Consider the following 19,257-nt stretch of genomic DNA (forward strand, 5'->3'; position numbering starts at 1 on the left):
GGAGTTCTCACCCCCATAGAGCTGTGAATGCTCAGATACTGGGGTGATTAAAGACTGAGATCCATCGATTCTTGGACACTAAGTGAGAGGGTATGAAACTGGAGATGGGGTAGAACATCACCGATGGGGGAGGTTAGATGTATTCCTGCTCCTGTTTGTGAAGTTCATATCCATGGAACATTCTGGAAGTTACTATCTCACACACCAGCACAAAGTGTGATCAATGATCTACACAGTGAAAGGTGGTCCCCTTTGTTCCTGAGACTGTGTTTGGAAACAGTCTGCAGAAGTAAGGTGGAGAAATGAAACTGATTGTCAGACATCTCAGTTTCTCCAGGGGGTTTCATGTGGAATGCTCGGCTGAGCTCCAAGAGCCACAAATCGATGAAGCTCAGGCCAGGGTTTGTTTTGACAGTTTGAAGTGAGGTGTATGTTTTTCATTGATCTTTGATATGTTGTTTCAGCATCTGAAGGTGCACTTGGACAAGGTTAAGAGTCATAGAGATGTACAGCATGGAAACAGACCCTTCGGTCCAACCCGTCCATGCTGACCCAGATATCCCAACCCAATCTAGTCCCACCTGCCAGCACCTGGCCCATATCCCTCCAAACCCTTCCTATTTATATACCCATCCAAATTCCTCTTAAATGTTGCAATTGTACCAGCCTCCACCACTTCCTCTGGCAGCTCATTCCATACACGTACCACTCTCTGTGTGAAAAAGTTGTCCCTTAGGTCTCTTTTATATCTTCCCCTCTCACCCTAAATCTATGCCCTCTAGTTCTGGACTCCCCGACCCCAGGGAAAAGACTTTGTCTATTTACCCTATCCATGCCCCTCATAATTTTGGAAACCTCTATAAGGTCACCCCTCAGTCTCCGACGCTCCAGGGAAAACCGCTCCAGCCTGTTCAGCCTCTCCCTATAACTCAAATCCTCCAACCCTGGCAACATCCTTGTAAATCTTTTCTGAACCCTTTCAAGTTTCACAACATCTTTCCAATAGGAAGGAGACCAGAATTGCACGCAATATTCCAACAGTGGCCTAACCAATGTCCTGTACAGCCGCAACACGACCTCCCAACTCCTGTACTCAATACTCTGATCAATAAAGGAAAGCATACCAAACGCCTTCTTCATTATCCTATCTACCTGCAACTCGACTTTCAAGGAGCTATGAACCTGCACTCCAAGGTCTCTTTGTTCGGCAACACTCCCTAGGACCTTACCATTAAGTGTATAAGTCCTGCTAAGATTTGCTTTCCCAAAATGCAGCACCTCACATTTATCTGAATTAAACTCCATCTGCCACTTCTCAGCCCATTGGCCCATCTGGTCAAGATCCTGTTGCAATCTGAGGTAATCCTCTTCGCTGTCCACTATACCTCCAATTTTGGTGTCATCTGCAAACTTACTAACTGTATCTCTTATGCTCGCATCCAAATCATTTATGTAAATGACACAAAGTAGAGGACCCAGCACCAATCCTTGTGGCACTCACTGGTCACAAGCCTCCAGTCTGAAAAACAACTCTCCACCACCACTCTCTGTCTTCTACCTTTGAGCGAGTTCTGTATCCAAATGGCTAGTTCTCCTTTTATTCCATGAGATCTAACCTTGTAAATCAGTCTCCCAAGGGGAACCTTGTCGAACGCCTTACTGAAGTCCATATAGATCACATCTACTGCTCTGCCCTCATCAATCTTCTTTGTTACTTCTTCAAAAAACTCAATCAAGTTTGTGAGACATGATTTCCCACGCACAAAGCCATGTTGACTGTCCCGAATCAGTCCTTGCCTTTCCAAATACATGCACATCCTGTCCCTCAGGATTCCCTCTTACAACTTGCCCACCACCGAGGTCAGGCTCCCCGGTCTATAGTTCCCTGGCTTGTCTTTGCCACCCTTCTTAAATAGTGGCACCACGTTTGCTAACCTCCAGTCTTCCGGCACCTCACCAGTGGCTATCAATGATACAAATATCTCAGCAAGAGGCCCAGCAATCACTTCTCTAGCTTCCCACAGAGTTCTCGGGTACACCTGATCAGGTCCTGGGGATTTATCCACTTTTCAAGACATCCAGCACTTCCTCCTCTGTAATCTGGATTTTGCAAGATGTTACCATCTATTTTCCTACAGTCTATATCTTCCATATCCTTTTCCACAGTAAATACTGATGCAAAATACTTGTTTGGTATCTCCCCTATTTTCTGTGGCTCCACACAAAGGCCGCCTTGTTGATCTTTGAGGGGCCCTATTCTCTCCCTAGTTACCCTTTTGTCCTTAATATATTTATAAAAACCCTTTGGATTCTCTTTAATTCTATTTGCCAAAGCTATCTCATGTCCCCGTTTTGCCCTCCTGATTTCCCTCTTAAGTATACTCCTACTTCCTTTATACTCTTCTAAGGATTCACTCGATCTATCCTGTCTGTACCTGACATATGTGAGGGTGTGAAATGATGGAAAGCTGCTGACATTAGACAGGCTGAATTTTTTCAAAGGTGATATCTAATTCTTTTCAATCTGCACTTAAGCTTGACATCGCTAGAGCTGGTGAATTGATTCAGTACAGAGTGTGGACTGGGCTGAGCAGGACAGAGCAGGCATGGCTAACAGTTTTCAAACTTCAGGTTTCTGAATGCAGGCTAGAGTTCACAACTCCCATCAACTATCAATCATCGAAGGATTGGCCCAACTCGACAAACAATCCACGGGGTTGAAGATAATGACCCCATCCTGTGGAGATGGCCAGGTGGTGAGTGCAGGGAGCAGGATTAAACATTGCTGGAATCATCGGAATCAAGGAATCAGATCTCACCAGCCAGTTTTAACGGCCCCCAGAGTGGGTCTGAGTTTGTGAAAACCGAGGCCTAAATTTACGGGATTGTGGTTGGTGGCCAGGACTTGGACATCGGGATGTCATTGCTGATCTCAGCCTCTCCATGGATAATCACTGAGCAGCTAATGGAAAGAGCTGATTGTTCCCTCAGTGACTCGGTCACAGGGTTAAAGTAACTCATGGGGGTTTCATCGACAGCTCCAGCCCCCAGAGGGGCTCGTTCTCCAGCCGCCACATCCTAATGATTGGGTGATGTTGGACAAAATGCTTCCCTTTCACTTGGATGAGACACATCTCTCAAAGGGATTTGTTTAGATGGTCTAGAAGAAAAATCAACAAGAATTCATGTTGCATTTGAACACGTGTGTAAAGGAGCTGTTCAGGAGCACAGGCACATTAAATGACCGTCGACGTCCTGGGGACCAATGGGTGACAGGAGCTGCACGGTGATGGAGCACAGGGTGTAGAGGAGAGGACGCTTATAGGGGAGGCAATGGGCAAGAGCTGGACACTGCACAGGAGCTGTGCTGACTGACAGAGGGAGGGCCAGAGGAGAGAGTGAAGAGCCCTGCAATTAGGGACCGTGGGAGGTTGCTGAGTAAGGTAAGGGCCCATGGTTTTCAAGGTGAGCTACTGGCATGGATTGAGGATCGGCTGTCTGACAGAAGGCAGAGAGTTGGGATAAAAGGTTCTCTTTCAGAATGGCAGCTCATGACAAGTGGTGTCTCGCAGGGTTCAGTACTGGAGCCGCAGCTGTTCACTTTAGAAATTACTGATCTGGATGAACTGGGGCATTCTGGCGAAGTTCGCCAATGATATGAAGTTAGGTGGACAGGCAGGTAGTTCTGAGGAGGTGGGAGGCTGCAGACAGATTTAGACAGTTTAAGAGAATGGTCCAAGAAATGGCTGATTCGATTCGATTCGATTCAATTCCTTACAGTATGGAAACAGGCCCTTCTGCCCAATAAGTCCACACCGACCCTCCAAACAGTAACCCACCTAGACCCATTCCCCTACTCTATATTTACTCCTCACTAATGCACCTAACACTATTGGCAATTGAGCATGGCCAATTCACCTGGCCTGCACATCTTTAGATTGTGGAAGGAAACCTACGCAGACACGTGGGAGAATGTGCAAACTTCACACAGACAGTCGCCCAAGGCAGGAATCAAACCCGCAAGGCAGGTCCCTGGTGCTGTAAGGCAGCAGTGCTAACCACTGAGCCACCGAACTGCCCTTAAGTTAAGGGCAGTTCAGAGGCTAGGAATCCCGCAACAACTAACTCACCTCCTGACACCCCAAAGTCAGCCACCACAAGGCACAAATCAGGATTGCGATGGAAAAGTCCCCACTTGTCTAGATGGGTGCAGTTCCAAAAAGACAAGAAACTTCACACCATCCACGACAAAATAACCTATTTGATTGGCACTACATCCACAAATATTTACTCTCTCTGCAGACGCTCAGTAGCAGCAGTGTGAACCATCTTTAATAAGCCCATAATACATAGGAGCAGAAGTAGACCGTTCAGCCCATTGAGTCTGCTCCACCATTCAATGACAGCATGGCTGGTCTGAGAATCCTCAACTCCACCTTACTGCCTTTTCCTTATAACCCTCAATTCCCTGACTGATTAAGATTCTGCCCATCTCAGCCAAGAATCTACTGAAATTCAACGTGAGCAAATGCAAGGTCTAGCACTTTGGAAAAAAAAAATGCAGGCATGGACTATTTTCTAAACGGTGAGAAAATTCATCAAGCCAAAGTACAAAGGGATCTGGGAGTGCTAGTCAAGGATTCTCTAAAGGTTGACTTGCAGGTTGAGTCCGTGGTTAAGAAAGCAAATGTAATGTTGTCATTTATCTCAAGAGGGTTATAATGTAAAAGCAGCGATGTGCTACTGAGACTTTATAAAGCTCTGGTTAGGCCCCATTTAGAATACTGTGTCCAGTTTTGGGCTCCACATCTCAGGAAGGAAATATTGGCACTGGAGCGTGTCCAGCAGAGATTCACACGGATGATCCCTGGAATGGTAGGCCTAACATACGATGAACGGCTGAGGATCATGGGATTGTATTCATTAGAGTTTAGAAGGTTGAGGGGAGATCTAATAGAAACTTACAAGATAATGCATGGCTTAGAAAGGGTGGATGCTGGAAATTTGTTTCTGTCAGGCTGGAATACTAGGACCCGTGGGCACAGCCTTAGAATTAGAGGGAGTCAATTTAAAACAGAAATGTGGAGACATTTCTTCAGCCAGAGAGTGGTGGGCCTGTGGAATTCATTGCACAGTGGAGGCTGGGAGTTAAGTGTCTTCAAGGCAGAGATTGATAATTTTTTAATCTCACAAGGAATTAAGGGACACAGGGAGAGTGCGGGTAAGTGGCGTTGAAATGCTCATCAGCCGTGACTGAATGGCGGAGTGGACTCGATGGGCCGAATGGCCTTACCTCCACTCCTATTTCTGATGGTCTTAATAGTTCCTCCTCCCACAGTGAAGGGTGCATGTGGGGAAAGGTGGGGAGCACAGGGATGTGGATATTGAGGAAAACAAGGAAATCCGAGAGGGTATTCCCAGTGACTGATGCATCTGATGCCCAGGATAAAGGGGAGGTTTGAAAATCCTGGAGGCAACAGAGCAACAACAACTTGCATTTATTTAGCAGCTTTAACACAGAATATAGGAGAGGTAAAACACAATCTGACCCTGAGTGACACACAGGAATTTAGGCAATGAGGTATACAGGCAGCCCCCGCTTTTCGAATGTTCGCTTTATGCCAATTCGCTTTTACCAAAGACCTACATTAGGACCTGTTTTCGCTAACTGAAAGAGGATTTGCCCTTTTACAAAAAAGCACACACAACCTCCTTCCCCGAACGTGTTAATAGATGACCCTCTTCCTCTATCTCCTACACTCCAGTCTCCCACCTACCCCAACCTCGGACGACTCAGTCTAACATATCATCATCATCACCTCCACCTCTCAGCCTTCCAGTGTGCTCACTGCGTTTCCTAATTCTGGTGAATGAAACTAATGTACATACATAATTTCCTCTTTATGTAGGCTGTGTATTTATCGTATCAGTGCTGCTTTTTCTATACATTGGTGTTGTTTTAGGTTTTGTGTGTTATTTGGTATGATTTGGTTGGGTATTTTTTGGGTGTGGAAACTGAAAAGGATTTCCCATATAAATTACTGCTTCTTTGCTTGACGCCATTTCAGCTTACGAAAGGTTTCATAGGAACACTCTGCTTTCAGACAGCGAGGGATACCTGTACCTTAAGATCCAGCTTCAATGAGCACAGGGTGGGTAGGGCTGAGGGTCCATTGACCCCAGTGTTCAGCAACTTTGTGACATTCCCATAAACCCAAACACCATCCAGTCTTTGCAAAAGGGACCAAGACCGTCTCTTTCCTCTGACCCACTTGCAATAAAGCCTACCATCCCATTTACCTCCCTCATATCCGACCTGTAATTTGGAGATTTATCTACAAATTCCTCTGAATGACATTCACTGGCCTTTCTCCTTGTAAAAATATTCTTTTCTATTCACGCTTCACTTTTTTTTAAAAAACAGAAACGACTGCAGTTATTATCCAAATATTTATCCAGCATTTCCCTGTTTGCAGCCTCTGTATCCCCTTCACAGCTTACTTTCCCACTGAGCTTTATATCAGCAGCAAACTGGGACAATCCCACTCTATCCCCCCATCTCAGTCACTGATATAGATTGTGAGTCACTGAGGTCCCAGCACTGATCCTTGCAGCACCAGTTACATCCTGACAACTGACAATGACCCATTTGTTCCTGCTCTGTTCCTGTCCATTAAACAATCCACAATCCATGCTATATTACCCCCCAATCCCCTGGGCCCTCATCTTGTACAACAACCTATTGTGTGGCACCTTCTCAAATATCTCCTGAAATTCCCAATATGTGCCCCATCCTCTGGTTCTCCAGTGGGATAATATTTGCTCCTTTCCAATCCCACAGGGACTGTTCAGCAGCGAGAGGATGACAAGCTGGAAGTGACTGGATGCTGCTGCTCAATGACAGGCTGGATTGAAGCATCCTCACAGCTCAGGGAATGGGCAGGGACAGAGCTCAGCAACATTTCACACAATGTTATACAAAGATCAAAGGGTTACCATGGAAATAGTGGAACATTCCAGAACTTACCATCTTTGTCGCTCTAGGACAAAAAAACCTGCAATTTCAACAACAACAGCAATCCCAGCAGCAATCCCGACTCCCAATCCAACTCCTGTTCCAGTGAAGAGTCCAGAACCTGGAGACAGAGTGAAGCCATTAACAGACTGGGACACACAAACAAAACTAACAGCAGAGACCTTCAGCACCTCGTGTTTCAGAACCAGCCCCAGGACAAACAGATCCCTGGTTAATTCTAGTCGTGGAGGGATGTGGGAGGTTAGATCCCAATAATGTCATACACCAGACCACCCCACAGCTCCTTACACACACACATACACACACACACACACTGCCCCACAATGTGATAGATACATACTTTCCAATAGCGAGAACTGGACACTGACCAGCAGCAGTTTCCCTTCAGTTAAACACAACAGCAAGAGTGTGTAACTTACCAATTTGGAAAACCATGCAATTGGTGGAATATTGGTTGACACTGACTTCAACCAGCATCACTCCCAATCCCATCAGTTTCCCAACAGGAGAGTCCAGTTCACATTGTACCGAGACTCTCCACACAGAATTCCAGAAACACTGATTCAAGTGGGAAGCAGGAATCCTCAGAGTTCTGTATCTGAGGGACAGGAAGGGGATTCTGAGAAACTGAAATAACAATTCCAGGGAGTTTAAGGACCAGTTCTAGGAAATGGTGACCCACATCACTCACTCTCACAGGGTCATTCTTTGCTGAAGTAACTGGACTATAGCTGTAGGTAAACAGATATAAACCAATAGCATTTAGCACAATCACAATTATAAAATCCTCCTTTACCCACACGGACAAAGCAAATGGGGAAAATAGCTTACTAGCGGAAGTGGAGAAAATTGGAAAGTCAGTCTAAGTATCATTCCTTCCTGATCCTGATTTGAGATCATCTTTCTTTGGCTGGCCAAGCCATCAGTGTTTAATTTCCAGAGAAAAAGAGTCTCTGATTGATCAATTTAAAAAGTCACCACTCACAGCAACAGCTGCAGGAAAGTAAGTGGAAAGGTAAGTTTTATGTAAATACACGTTTAAACTGAATGTTTACTGCAGAGAACAGACAGCTTCTGCAGAGAACAGCAGCACAATCTTCTGTCTCCTTTGTTCCGTGTGCCCGTATTTCTGGGACTTGTTTTCCAATCCCCTCAAATTCAAAAGTGATAGAAAATGGGAGAGTGAACATAAGACAAGAGATAAGAAATGGAGAGCTGGGAATGCCCCAAGGTCTCCCCCTCAGACCAAAAAGAAAAGTACTGAAGGTGGAGGGTGCAAGCTAAGGTGTTTCCACGGTAACAAGGAAATTTGGAGGAAAATTGGAGGTTCAATGGAAACCAATGGGATAGATTAGAGTTTGTAAGAAAGCGCCTGAAAAAGAAAGGAATCGAGTTGTAGATTTACTTACAATTCAAGGCCAGAGATAGACACTACGGTGAGTGTAGGGTGAATGAGAGAATATGGAGGATTTTTATGTAAATACAAGGTAGCACCTTTTTCTTCAAAGGAAGAATCCAAGCCAATCACTATTCTCATAGATACAGGAGCTACTTGATGGAGAAGGATGAAGCCAAAGTGTTGGGAAATGGGATGGATGGAGGGTATATCCCACTTGCCTTTGTCCAAAGTCCGATAGAAGTGTGACTCGGGTTGTCTGGACTCGTGGTAGTTGGGGCAGTAAAAAAATTACCTGTAGATGGAATCATTTTGCTTCTGGGGAGTGGTTTGGCAGATGTGAGAGTCGCAGTTTTGCTTTTGATCACAGGAAGTCCAGTTGAGGCTTAAAAGACAGAACAGTAAGAGGAACAGGTCCTGGGTATTTTCCAACACTGGGCATGATCAGAGCAATTGCTAAACAAAGTCCATCACCAGAGGTCCCAGTAATACCACAAGCAGATTTTCGGGTCACCAAAGCTGTATTTAAGAATAAGGATAATTCAAAGGATGAGTTGGATATGTCTTTATGAACTGAGACTCAGGGTGCAGAGTCAGACCTGAGTAAGACAGCACAGACAGATCCCACTGAGGCTGGAATGTCAGTATATATTTTAAGAAATAGAGTTCTGATGAGGACATGGAGACATCATCACAAACCTATGAATGACAAACAGATGGCTGTTCATCAAATACTGGTACCATCCAGAGACCTGAGGAAATATTGTGAATAGCACATGAAATTCCAAAAGCAGGGGATATAGGAATATAAGAAACAAAACCATCCATAAACAAGTATTTTACAAGGGCCAGGACTTCATCAAGACATCGTGCAGTTCTGTAAAATATACCATACAGGTCAGGAGGTCAGGACATTTCAGCATGTAATCAGACCCGTCCATTTGATAGCCGCACCAGGTTTTGAAGAACTTTATAGCCAAGTGTCAATGGACTGTGAATGATCATATTCATAATGATGGGAAAGACAGTATAATTACAGATACATTGTCACAAAGCTGGTGCCTTTTCTCTAAAAGCTGTTCCTTTTCTCAAGGATATTGTGTCCTTGGTTTCTTTCAGAGGGTCCTAAACAGCTCCCGGTTCCAATTAGACTGGTTTGGTACAGAGATTAAAGGGTATTGAGAGGCCTTTTTGTTTATATGTAACCAGATGAGACTTCAGGCCAAAGTGGTCATGTTTTAGAAGTGACCGGTATAATGAAAGGGCAGTGGTCAGCTCTCTAGCTGAGCAGTTCAGTCCAGAACTGTTTGGGAGTTCAACAGTGAGCTGTATGGAAGCAGGTTGCTAAACTCTCTCTCCTTCTGCCCTTCTAACTTCAACCTGTAAGTGTTCGTTCCATTTTTACTGTTTTTTAAAGTGGGTTTGCTTATTGGGACTGTTGTGTATATTCGGAACAGCATAACTAAGTCTAGTTTGGACAGACTGAGTTCTGTAGGGGTTCTCTATTCTGTTCTTTGTGTTTCATTGTGTAATTTTGTGAATAAATTTTTGTCTGTTTTAAAACCTGGTAGTCAACCTCGCTCACCTACTCTGCGTAGTTTTCACTGTACACTTAGCAAAACAAATTGTAAAGTTATGGTCTGGGCTGCCTGTGTAAGAATGTTTTGAGTGGTCTGGCTTAGACCATAACAACATTATCCCAAATGTAAAATGTTAGAATAAGTTAAACATTCAGGAAATTTTCAGACTGTGTTAGGTTTCATAAAGTGGGAGGACAAATAAAAGCATGTAGATCTTGTTTTGATGTTGTGTATTACATGTTTATAATTAAACACGTTTAATAAAATGACATTTCATTCCCTTCAGGATGGAGACAGTAAGGACTGCATCTTTTTATTTTGTGCTTTTAAAAAACAATTCTTTATCATTGTGGAGCAAAGATTTTTGATAAAAGCTTTACCAGGATGGCTCCAAAACTTGAAAACAGGGAGTTTGATACCTGTTGCGAACTCTATTTTGTGTTTGCGGCTGTGGGATCCCACAATGTGCAGATGATCAGGAACCGAGGGACGTTTACAAGTGAAGCTGGTTGGTACTCAGTGAACTGAGCAGTTTGGAATGGGAAACAAGTTCACAGAGACAGAGAGAGAGAGAGAGAGAGTGACAGAGTGTTTCTTATTGTTCTCCCCTGCAGAAGTCAGTTCTCTGCAATAAAACAGAACTCTGTTTCAACTTGAAAAACACAGTTAACTTTCTTGCAGCAGTTGCTGTGAGCTGTAACTTTTGAAATGATAAATAAGGAACATTTTACAAGTTAATCAGTCCCTCTTACAAACAGGGGAAGCATTCAGAGAAAGATGTCTAAATAACAAGGCCTCTGGCTAGAAAGACGGATCATTTCAACACCAGAACTGGGAAGCAAAGAGCACTGACCGGACTTTCCAGTCTTACTACCTCTGCCAATCAGCTAGTTTTCACTACTTGCCTGTTTGTGTATGTGACAGGGAGAGGGAGAGGGGGAAGGGGAAGGAGAGGGAGAAGGAGAGCGGGAGAGAGGGACAGGGAGAGGGAGAGGGGGAAGGGGAAGGAGAGGGAGAAGGAGAGCGGGAGAGAGGGACAGGGAGAGGGAGAGGGGGAAGGGGAAGGAGAGGGAGAAGGAGAGCGGGAGAGAGGGACAGGGAGAGGGAGAGGGGGAAGGGGAAGGAGAGGGAGAAGGAGAGCGGGAGAGAGGGACAGGGAGAGGGAGAGGGGGAAGGGGAAGGAGAGGGAGAAGGAGAGCGGGAGAGAGGGACAGGGAGAGGGGGAAGGGGAAGGAGAGGGAGAAGGAGAGCGGGAGAGAGGGACAGGGAGAGGGAGAGGGGGAAGGGGAAGGAGAGGGAGAAGGAGAGGGGGAGAGAGGGACAGGGAGAGGGAGAGGGGGAAGGGGAAGGAGAGGGAGAAGGAGAGCGGGAGAGAGGGACAGGGAGAGGGAGAGGGGGAAGGGGAAGGAGAGGGAGAAGGAGAGCGGGAGAGAGGGACAGGGAGAGGGAGAGGGGGAAGGGGAAGGAGAGGGAGAAGGAGAGCGGGAGAGAGGGACAGGGAGAGGGAGAGGGGGAAGGGGAAGGAGAGGGAGAAGGAGAGCGGGAGAGAGGGAGAGGGGGAAGGGGAAGGAGAGGGAGAAGGAGAGCGGGAGAGAGGGACAGGGAGAGAGAGAGGGGGAAGGGGAAGGAGAGGGAGAAGGAGAGGGGGAGAGAGGGACAGGGAGAGGGAGAGGGGGAAGGGGAAGGAGAGGGAGAAGGAGAGCGGGAGAGAGGGACAGGGAGAGGGAGAGGGGGAAGGGGAAGGAGAGGGAGAAGGAGAGCGGGAGAGAGGGACAGGGAGAGGGAGAGGGGGAAGGGGGAGGAGAGGGAGAAGGAGAGCGGGAGAGAGGGACAGGGAGAGGGAGAGGGGGAAGGGGAAGGAGAGGGAGAAGGAGAGCGGGAGAGAGGGACAGGGAGAGGGAGAGGGGGAAGGGGAAGGAGAGGGAGAAGGAGAGGGGGAGAGAGGGACAGGGAGAGGGGGAAGGAGAAGGAGAGGGAGGAGAGCGGGAGAGAGGGACAGGGAGAGGGAGAGGGGGAAGGGGAAGGAGAGGGAGAAGGAGAGGGGGAGGGAGGGAGGGAGGGGGGAGGGAGTGTACATGTAAGAGGGAGTTTAAAAGGGGATTAGAGTTTGAGTTAGTCATTGTTATATGCCGATGATTTAAAAAATTTTTTTTTTAAGCAGTGTCCTTCACGTCAAAGGGCAATTTTCTCTTTAACCCCCACACTACTGCCTAACTGCGGTAGTGCTTATTTTTTTCCCCCAGCACCCATGGTGTGTGTGTGCAGGTGTGAGACACAGTGAGAGACACAAGGTGCACGAATCTTTATTCAATTTCCACCACCAGGAAGAAAGGAAATACCCAAGTGGCCAGTGACAAGCAGTGCCCTTCACATCAAAGGGCAATGCTGTGTGATGTCGATGATTTATATCTGTTCACATGTAATTCCAGCCTAATTACTTGTAATAAATAGCATTTCTTGTTAAGTACAGAAACCTGCTCCAAGCTTGATCTGAAAGTTGGGTGAATTGGAGTCTGATGAATACTTTAAAATATCATTAATATTTGGTACAATTCTGTGAATAGTGAGGCTGAATTTACAGAGCGCTAACCCAGTTACAGCTAATTACAGCTGCAAAAACAAATTCTAGTGAAGGATATGGCTGTGAGAAATTGTTGGACCAGTTTATAAAATGACTTTCCTACAAAGCAAAACAATGTCCAATTGAATAACCTTCGAAAACAAAGCATCACCATTTGCTTCAAAATTACCCACAAGCTGATAGAACTTGTTAATAGCCCCAAGGGTTGCATTCATTCGTAATGCTCTCAGTCATGAGAAACGGATTCCCCCAATTCTTCGAATGAACATCTGATATTTACACCATTGTCAGGCTGTGGGGATTAACGGCAGGGCTGGTATTTATCGTTAATGCCCAATTGCCCTTGAGAGGGTAGTAAATGAGACCCTGCCCCATGGATCAGGATCAGAAAACAGCAGAAATGAAACAAATCTTCTCCCACTTTTGGGAGAAACAATAAAGAGGCTGACCCTGGGCAGGATAAAAGAAAGTTTTCCCCAAAATCTCCTTGGAAGTCCTTGATTAGATTCCAGTCTCTAACTTACTCCCAAGTACAGTATTTGATGTGTTTATGAAACCCTCGAAGATTAGAATCTAGTTTGTAACTGACACTTGGGTTTCTATGGCTCAAGAAATAATCAGCACACACCCTTTGATTGGATTCCAGTTGCAACAGAATCTTGGGTACCTGCTATTCTATGTATAAACACCCCGAAGCTCTGCTTTACATCCTAAGCTAAAACCCACTTCTGAGTAGCTTTTTAGAACATAGAACATAGAACAGTATAGCACAGAACAGGCCCTTCAGCCCACGATGTTGTGCCGACCACTGATCCTCATGTATGCACCCTCAAATATCTGTGACCATATGCATGTCCAGGAGTCTCTTAAATGTCCCCAATGACCCTGCCTCCACAACTGCTGCTGGCAACGCATTCCATGGACATAGTTTTTGTTTATTAAGTCATGGGATGAGGGTGTCACTGGCTAGGCCAGCATTTATTGCCCATCCCTAATTGCAGAGGGCAGGTGAGAGTCAACGCCCATGGCTGTGGATCCGGAGTCACTTGTAGGCCCAGACCAGGTGAGGATGGCAGTTTTCTTCCCTGAAGGACAATAGTGAACCTGATGGGTTTTTCCAACAATCGACAATGGAAATTATGGTCATTATTAGACTTTAATTCCCAATTTTATTTCTATTCGATTCAAATTCCACCATCTGCCATGGCAGGATTCAAACTCGGGTCCCCAGAACATAATCTGGGTCTCTGGATTAACAATCTAGTGATAATACCACTAAGCCATCACTCCCCAGGTAATCTGTTATTCTATACATAATCCACCCCAAATCCATTAACACGATTCTAGCCTGTAACTCATTCACAGGTATCTGTTATTCCACAAATAAACATCATGAACCCTTTGATTAGTTTGCAGTCTGTGACTCAATCCCAGATATCTTTTATTCTGTTTAATAATTCTTTGATCTCTTTGGTCCATTTCCAATCTATAACAACTCCCAGATATCTGTTATTCTATGTATAAACCCCATTGCACCCCTTCCTTATATAAACATCCTTGAATGAACCTCATTTGGTCAATTCTAAGAACCAACAATTTATCCAATACAACCTTCTCATCAATTTTGAATATTCCCAGAGACAGACTTTGTTCCTCTGATGCCATGACCAAGGTAACATCTCTCACTGTCGTGTAGACACACATACAGTAATCATTTCACACTAACTCAGCTATGCCTCTTGTCTTCATGTTTCAATTCTTTTTTTGGTTCCAAGTTGGGCCTACCTCTCCTTTTAGCATCCTTTCACTCCTTATTTGCCATTTGAAGATGGTTTCTCCTTTATGTTTACTGCTAGTCCTTTGTCATCATCACTCTTTGCTTCTCTAATATTTTTTCCACCTCCCCTTCAGTATTCCTGTTGGTTCTCAATTGTATGTTCCACCTTACACCCGTCAGAAACAAACATTTTCTTATTTATCTTAATTCTCTCTCTTTTGTTTCATCTAGGGAGCTCTGAATGTGTTTGCCACACCTTTCTCTTTTGAGGGGAGATACTTTCGCAGTGTCAGGTTCATATCTGCCACCATGAGTATCCTCACATACAGATCAGGAAGGATACCACTTTGACTGGGAGAACGCATCCATCCTAGGACAAGCCAAACAGAGACACTCATGGAAATCCTGAGAGGCCTAGCATTCTAACTGGAACTCCGTCAATAAACACAACGATTTGAACCCCATCTACCATCCTCTGAGAAAAAGAACTGGAAATGATTTCGCCCACCTTAAGAATTCAAGTCACATAAATAGCAAGCGAGACATTACACCAGCGTTTCACCGGAGGGTCACTGATAGTGTCACCTAGTATGGTGACAAAACATCTGAAAACAAGCCTCCCAGCTCAGCGAGCAAGCTTGCAACCATCTCTGCTTGTTCAGCTACAGCTTTTACCACCAACACTGTAAATACAAACCACCCAAAGCCCTCGATGAGGCTCCGTAACTTTGCAAAACATGGAAACCTTGTGTCCCAATTATCTTTGGGCAATTAGCTCAAGGACTTCCTGGCAACAGAATGTGTGTCATAATGTGGCCAAACAGGTTGATTACCGACCTGTAAATCCTTTCGATATGCCCAGTCTCCTGGTCTGGCAAAAACAGGTGGCAGCTGATGTGGACTCCCCACATTGAGACTGCACACACAGGTTCATGCTTTGAGCAAGCATCATCCTCACTCTGAGGAATCGATGACCCGCAACAACAACTTTATCCAGCAGGTGGCAGACTGCCTTAGCAGATTTGTCACCACAATTTGAGGGGTTATTTACCTGAAGTGGTGTTAGATGTTATCTGATTCTCTGCTTCACCGCCTGGTGGACTTTTTGCAGATGATTTTGAGCAATCTGGAAGGTAAAATTCCATCCATTAAGTCGCTCTTACAGCGCAGACTGAACTGTTTCAGTTTTGATTCAGGCCTGATCTTACAGGTTATACAGACCTGACTGATCTTATACTGACTGTTTTTAACTGGGGCTTGGTTAACCAATCACTCACATTCCCATAGTCCCTAAAATGATCTTCACAAGAGCACAAATCACAGAAACATTTTGTAACAAGTCACATAAGGAGATATCTGAACAGCTTCTTTCTCTGAACATGTGGTCGTTATCTTTGTCTGTCTTCTTCCTTTTTAAAGTGCTGTTGTTTTGATCTTTTCACCCCCAGAGTTCCTAAACAATGCAACAGCATATAGAACAATCCCGGAATTTGAGGAAATCACCTCCAGTACTTAAAATATCTCAAAAAAAGTGGCTCTTCCAGCCACAAACTTTTCCAATCCTCCATCTTAGATTACCCATAATCCTTTGGTCCAAGAGGCAATTGTTGGAGGACAGTTTGAAAGGAGGATAGAAGGAGGAGGGGAGGTTGAGTGAGGGAGCTCCAAAGTTAATGGGACATGGTCAATATGATGGAGTTACAAATTTTAAAAAATCAGCGAATCTGAAAGTGACCATATTAGGAGCTACACAGCAACCTTGATGCATTGGAAATGGCGACAGAGATAGTGGGGGGGGAGTAGGGGCTGGAGGGGGTTACAGAGATTGGGAGGAGGTTATAGAGATCGGGAGGGGTGTAGGGGCTGGAGGGGTTTACAGAGTCGGGAGGGGGTGTAGGGACTGGAGGAGGTTATAGAGATAGGGAGTGGTGTAGGGGCTGGAGGGAGTTACAGAGATAGGGAGGGATGTAGTGGCTGGAGGGGTATGGAATGTTGTAGGTTAGGTGGGCTTTTGATTGGTTTCACAGGTCGGCGCAACATCGAGGGCCGAAGGGCCTGTACTGCGCTGTAATGTTCTATGTTCTATGTTCCAGAAATCTAAAACCCTTCGTCAAGCACCAACCTGAATAAATCTGTAACTATCCTGTTGCCTCTCTGACAATGGAGTGCACCCTGAGTTACAGGCACAAGGGAGGGTCAGCCTGGATGAACAGCTCCAACAGCAAGGACTCAAAGCTACAAGGTTCAGTCCCAGAACACCAGCAAGGACTACCCTGGTTATTGCGCTACTAAACAATGGTCCAGCCACTGTTACAAATCTTTCCAAGGTATGAATTCTGGGACATTTCCACTTTTATCCACAGGCTCCTCCGGCCCAAGGGAGCTCAGATCTTGAGATCCCACCTGATCTTACAACGAACATGTTCAGAGTGATCCTGAACAAACAGGTCCCTGATGAAACACTTTACCTGAGTCATCACCACAAACACGTTGCTGACTCAGAGCCAGGACAGTGACTGCCCCAAGAACCAACATGTCTGGAAGAGAAACACTGAGACAGTGACATTCACCAGCTCGGCACATGCCAATTAACTTCACAGCCAATGGAATCGATTTTCTGAAAAGTGATCAGTGTAGTAGTACAGCAACACTGGCAGAAAATATCTGCGCACTGAGGTCCTTGCAATCATGTCTGATAATGTACCTTACAGACATTAATTTACCCAGTTCCTTGTGGTCACAAAACATTTTACATTCACCCGGTCGGGAGATGGGGCTCTGTTTGCAGTTACATCAGTATGACTACAACTCTGACAGAGCGGTATTCCCTCAGCACTGACCCTCCGACAGTGCGGCGTTCCCTCAGCACTAACCCTCTGACAGTGCGGCGCTCACCTCAGCACTGACCCTCTGACAGTGCGGCACTCCCTCAGTACTGACCCTCCGACAGTGCGGCACTCCATCAGCACTGACCCTCCAACAGTGCGGCGCTCCCTCAGCACTAACCCTCCGACAGTGTGGCGCTCACCTCAGCACTGACCCTCTGACAGTGCAGCACTCCCTCAGTACTGACCCTCCAACAGTGCGGCACTCCTTCAGCACTGACCCTCCTACAGTGCGGCACTCCCTCAGCACTAACCCTCCGACAGTGTGGCGCTCACCTCAGCACTGACCCTCTGACAGTGCGGCACTCCCTCAGTACTGACCCTCCAACAGTGCGGCACTCCCTCAGCACTGACCCTCCGACAGTGCGGTGCTCCCTCAGCACTAACCCTCTGACAGTGTGGCAAGCCCTCAGTACTGACCCGCCAACAGTGCGGCACTCCCTCAGCACTGACCCTCTGACAGTGCGGCGCTCACCTCAGCACTGACCCTCCGACAGTGCGGCGCTCCCTCAGCACTAACCCTCCGACAGTGCGGCGCTCCCTCAGCATTAATCCTCCGACAGTGCGGCGCTCCCTCAGCACTGACCCTCTGACAGTGCGGCGCTCCCTCAGCACTAACTCTCCGACAGTGCGGCGCTCCCTCAGCATTAATCCTCCGACAGTGCGGCGTTCACCTCAGCATTGACCCTCTGACAGTGCAGCACTCCCTCGGTATTGACCCTCCGACAGTGCAGTACTCCCTCAGCACTGACCCTCCGACAGTGCGGCGCTCCCTCAGCACTAACCCTCCGACAGTGCGGCGCTCACCTCAGCACTGACCCTCTGACAGTGCGCACTCCCTCAGTACTGACCCTCCGACAGTGCGGCGCTCCCTCAGCACTGACCCTCCTACAGTGCGGCGCTCCCTCAGCACTAACCCTCCGACAGTGCGGCGCTCACCTCAGCACTGACCCTCTGACAGTGCGCACTCCCTCAGTACTGACCCTCCGACAGTGCGGCGCTCACCTCAGCACTGACCCTCTGACAGTGCGGCGCTCCCTCAGCACTGACCCTCCGACAGTGCGGCGCTCCCTCAGCACTGACCCTCCTACAGTGCAGCGCTCACCTCAGCACTGACCCTCCGACAGTGCGGCACTGCCTCAGTGCTGCCCTCTGCTGTTTTATGTCTGTACATCCATCTTTGCTTTCTCCACTGTATATTTTGTCCAGCTTCCTGGAGGACTCCATTCACAGAAGTCAATGTAGTTTGAACCCCAGGATGTTTGAGCTGTGATGTGGAGATCTTTCTTACTGGAAATTCTGGAAAAAGCCTGGAGTCATGCGGAGAAGCAGCTATGAAAGATTGCTCAGGCACCAGGTGTATTGCGTTCCATTCCAGTCACCACCCCCTTTTGGAAGGATGTTTCCACTTTGGAGAGGGATTCAGAGCAGATTTACCAGAATGAACCAAGGAATGAGGGAATTCCCTCCGTGTGAAGAGACTAGGAAAAGCTGGACTTGTTCTCTTTGGAGCCGAGTGGAGATTGAATTGGGAAGTTCAAAATCCCTGTGGGCGGGGTTTTGATTGAGTTAATGAAGGAGACACCATCTCTAGGAGCAGGAGGGTCAATCACCAGAGGGACACGGGTTGGAGAGAATTGGGAAAAGACCCAGAGGAGTTGGGGGTGGAGTGGGAAGGGGGGGAGAATTTGCTTTTTTGACCTGGCGAGTTGGTGTTGTAATCTGGGATGTGCTGCCTGGAAGGGAGCGGATTCAACAGGATCTTTCAAACGTTGGGGAGGTGGGAGGGGGTAGAATTGGAAAAACACCCGAATGGGAAAGATTTGCAGGGCAGTGTGGGAAAGAGTTGGGCCAGTGGTCTCCTCTTGCGTTGTATTTTTGTGTGACGCGTGCACAAACGTTGAGCTAAAAGCATGTCCACACCGGTTCGAAATGAGTTTTTTTAATGCTTGCTTATTGCGGCTGGATAATACCAGGAAATATATGTTGAAGACAAATTGAC

At 46.6% G+C, this 19,257-nt stretch overlaps 1 protein-coding gene and 1 long non-coding RNA gene across 2 annotated transcripts in view; one reads left to right on the plus strand and one right to left on the minus strand.

The window, feature by feature from the left end:
• The window catches only part of LOC122544200 (uncharacterized), a 56,957-nt gene that overhangs the window by 20,280 nt on the left and 17,420 nt on the right, over positions 1-19,257 (plus strand). The gene's annotated exons all lie outside the window — the stretch shown is intronic.
• LOC148139349 (uncharacterized) lies at positions 2,468-15,493 on the minus strand. Its single transcript, XR_015753718.1, has 3 exons — positions 15,422-15,493; positions 7,028-7,136; positions 2,468-3,160 (listed from the first exon to the last, which is right to left on the minus strand). It is a non-coding gene; the product is annotated as an uncharacterized LOC148139349 (long non-coding RNA).

The sequence above is a fragment of the Chiloscyllium plagiosum genome, unplaced genomic scaffold (assembly GCF_037043375.1).
Source record: "Chiloscyllium plagiosum isolate Xiang-an unplaced genomic scaffold, Cpla_swu_hap1 HiC_scaffold_38, whole genome shotgun sequence".
NCBI classification, from domain to species: Eukaryota; Metazoa; Chordata; class Chondrichthyes; order Orectolobiformes; family Hemiscylliidae; genus Chiloscyllium; species Chiloscyllium plagiosum.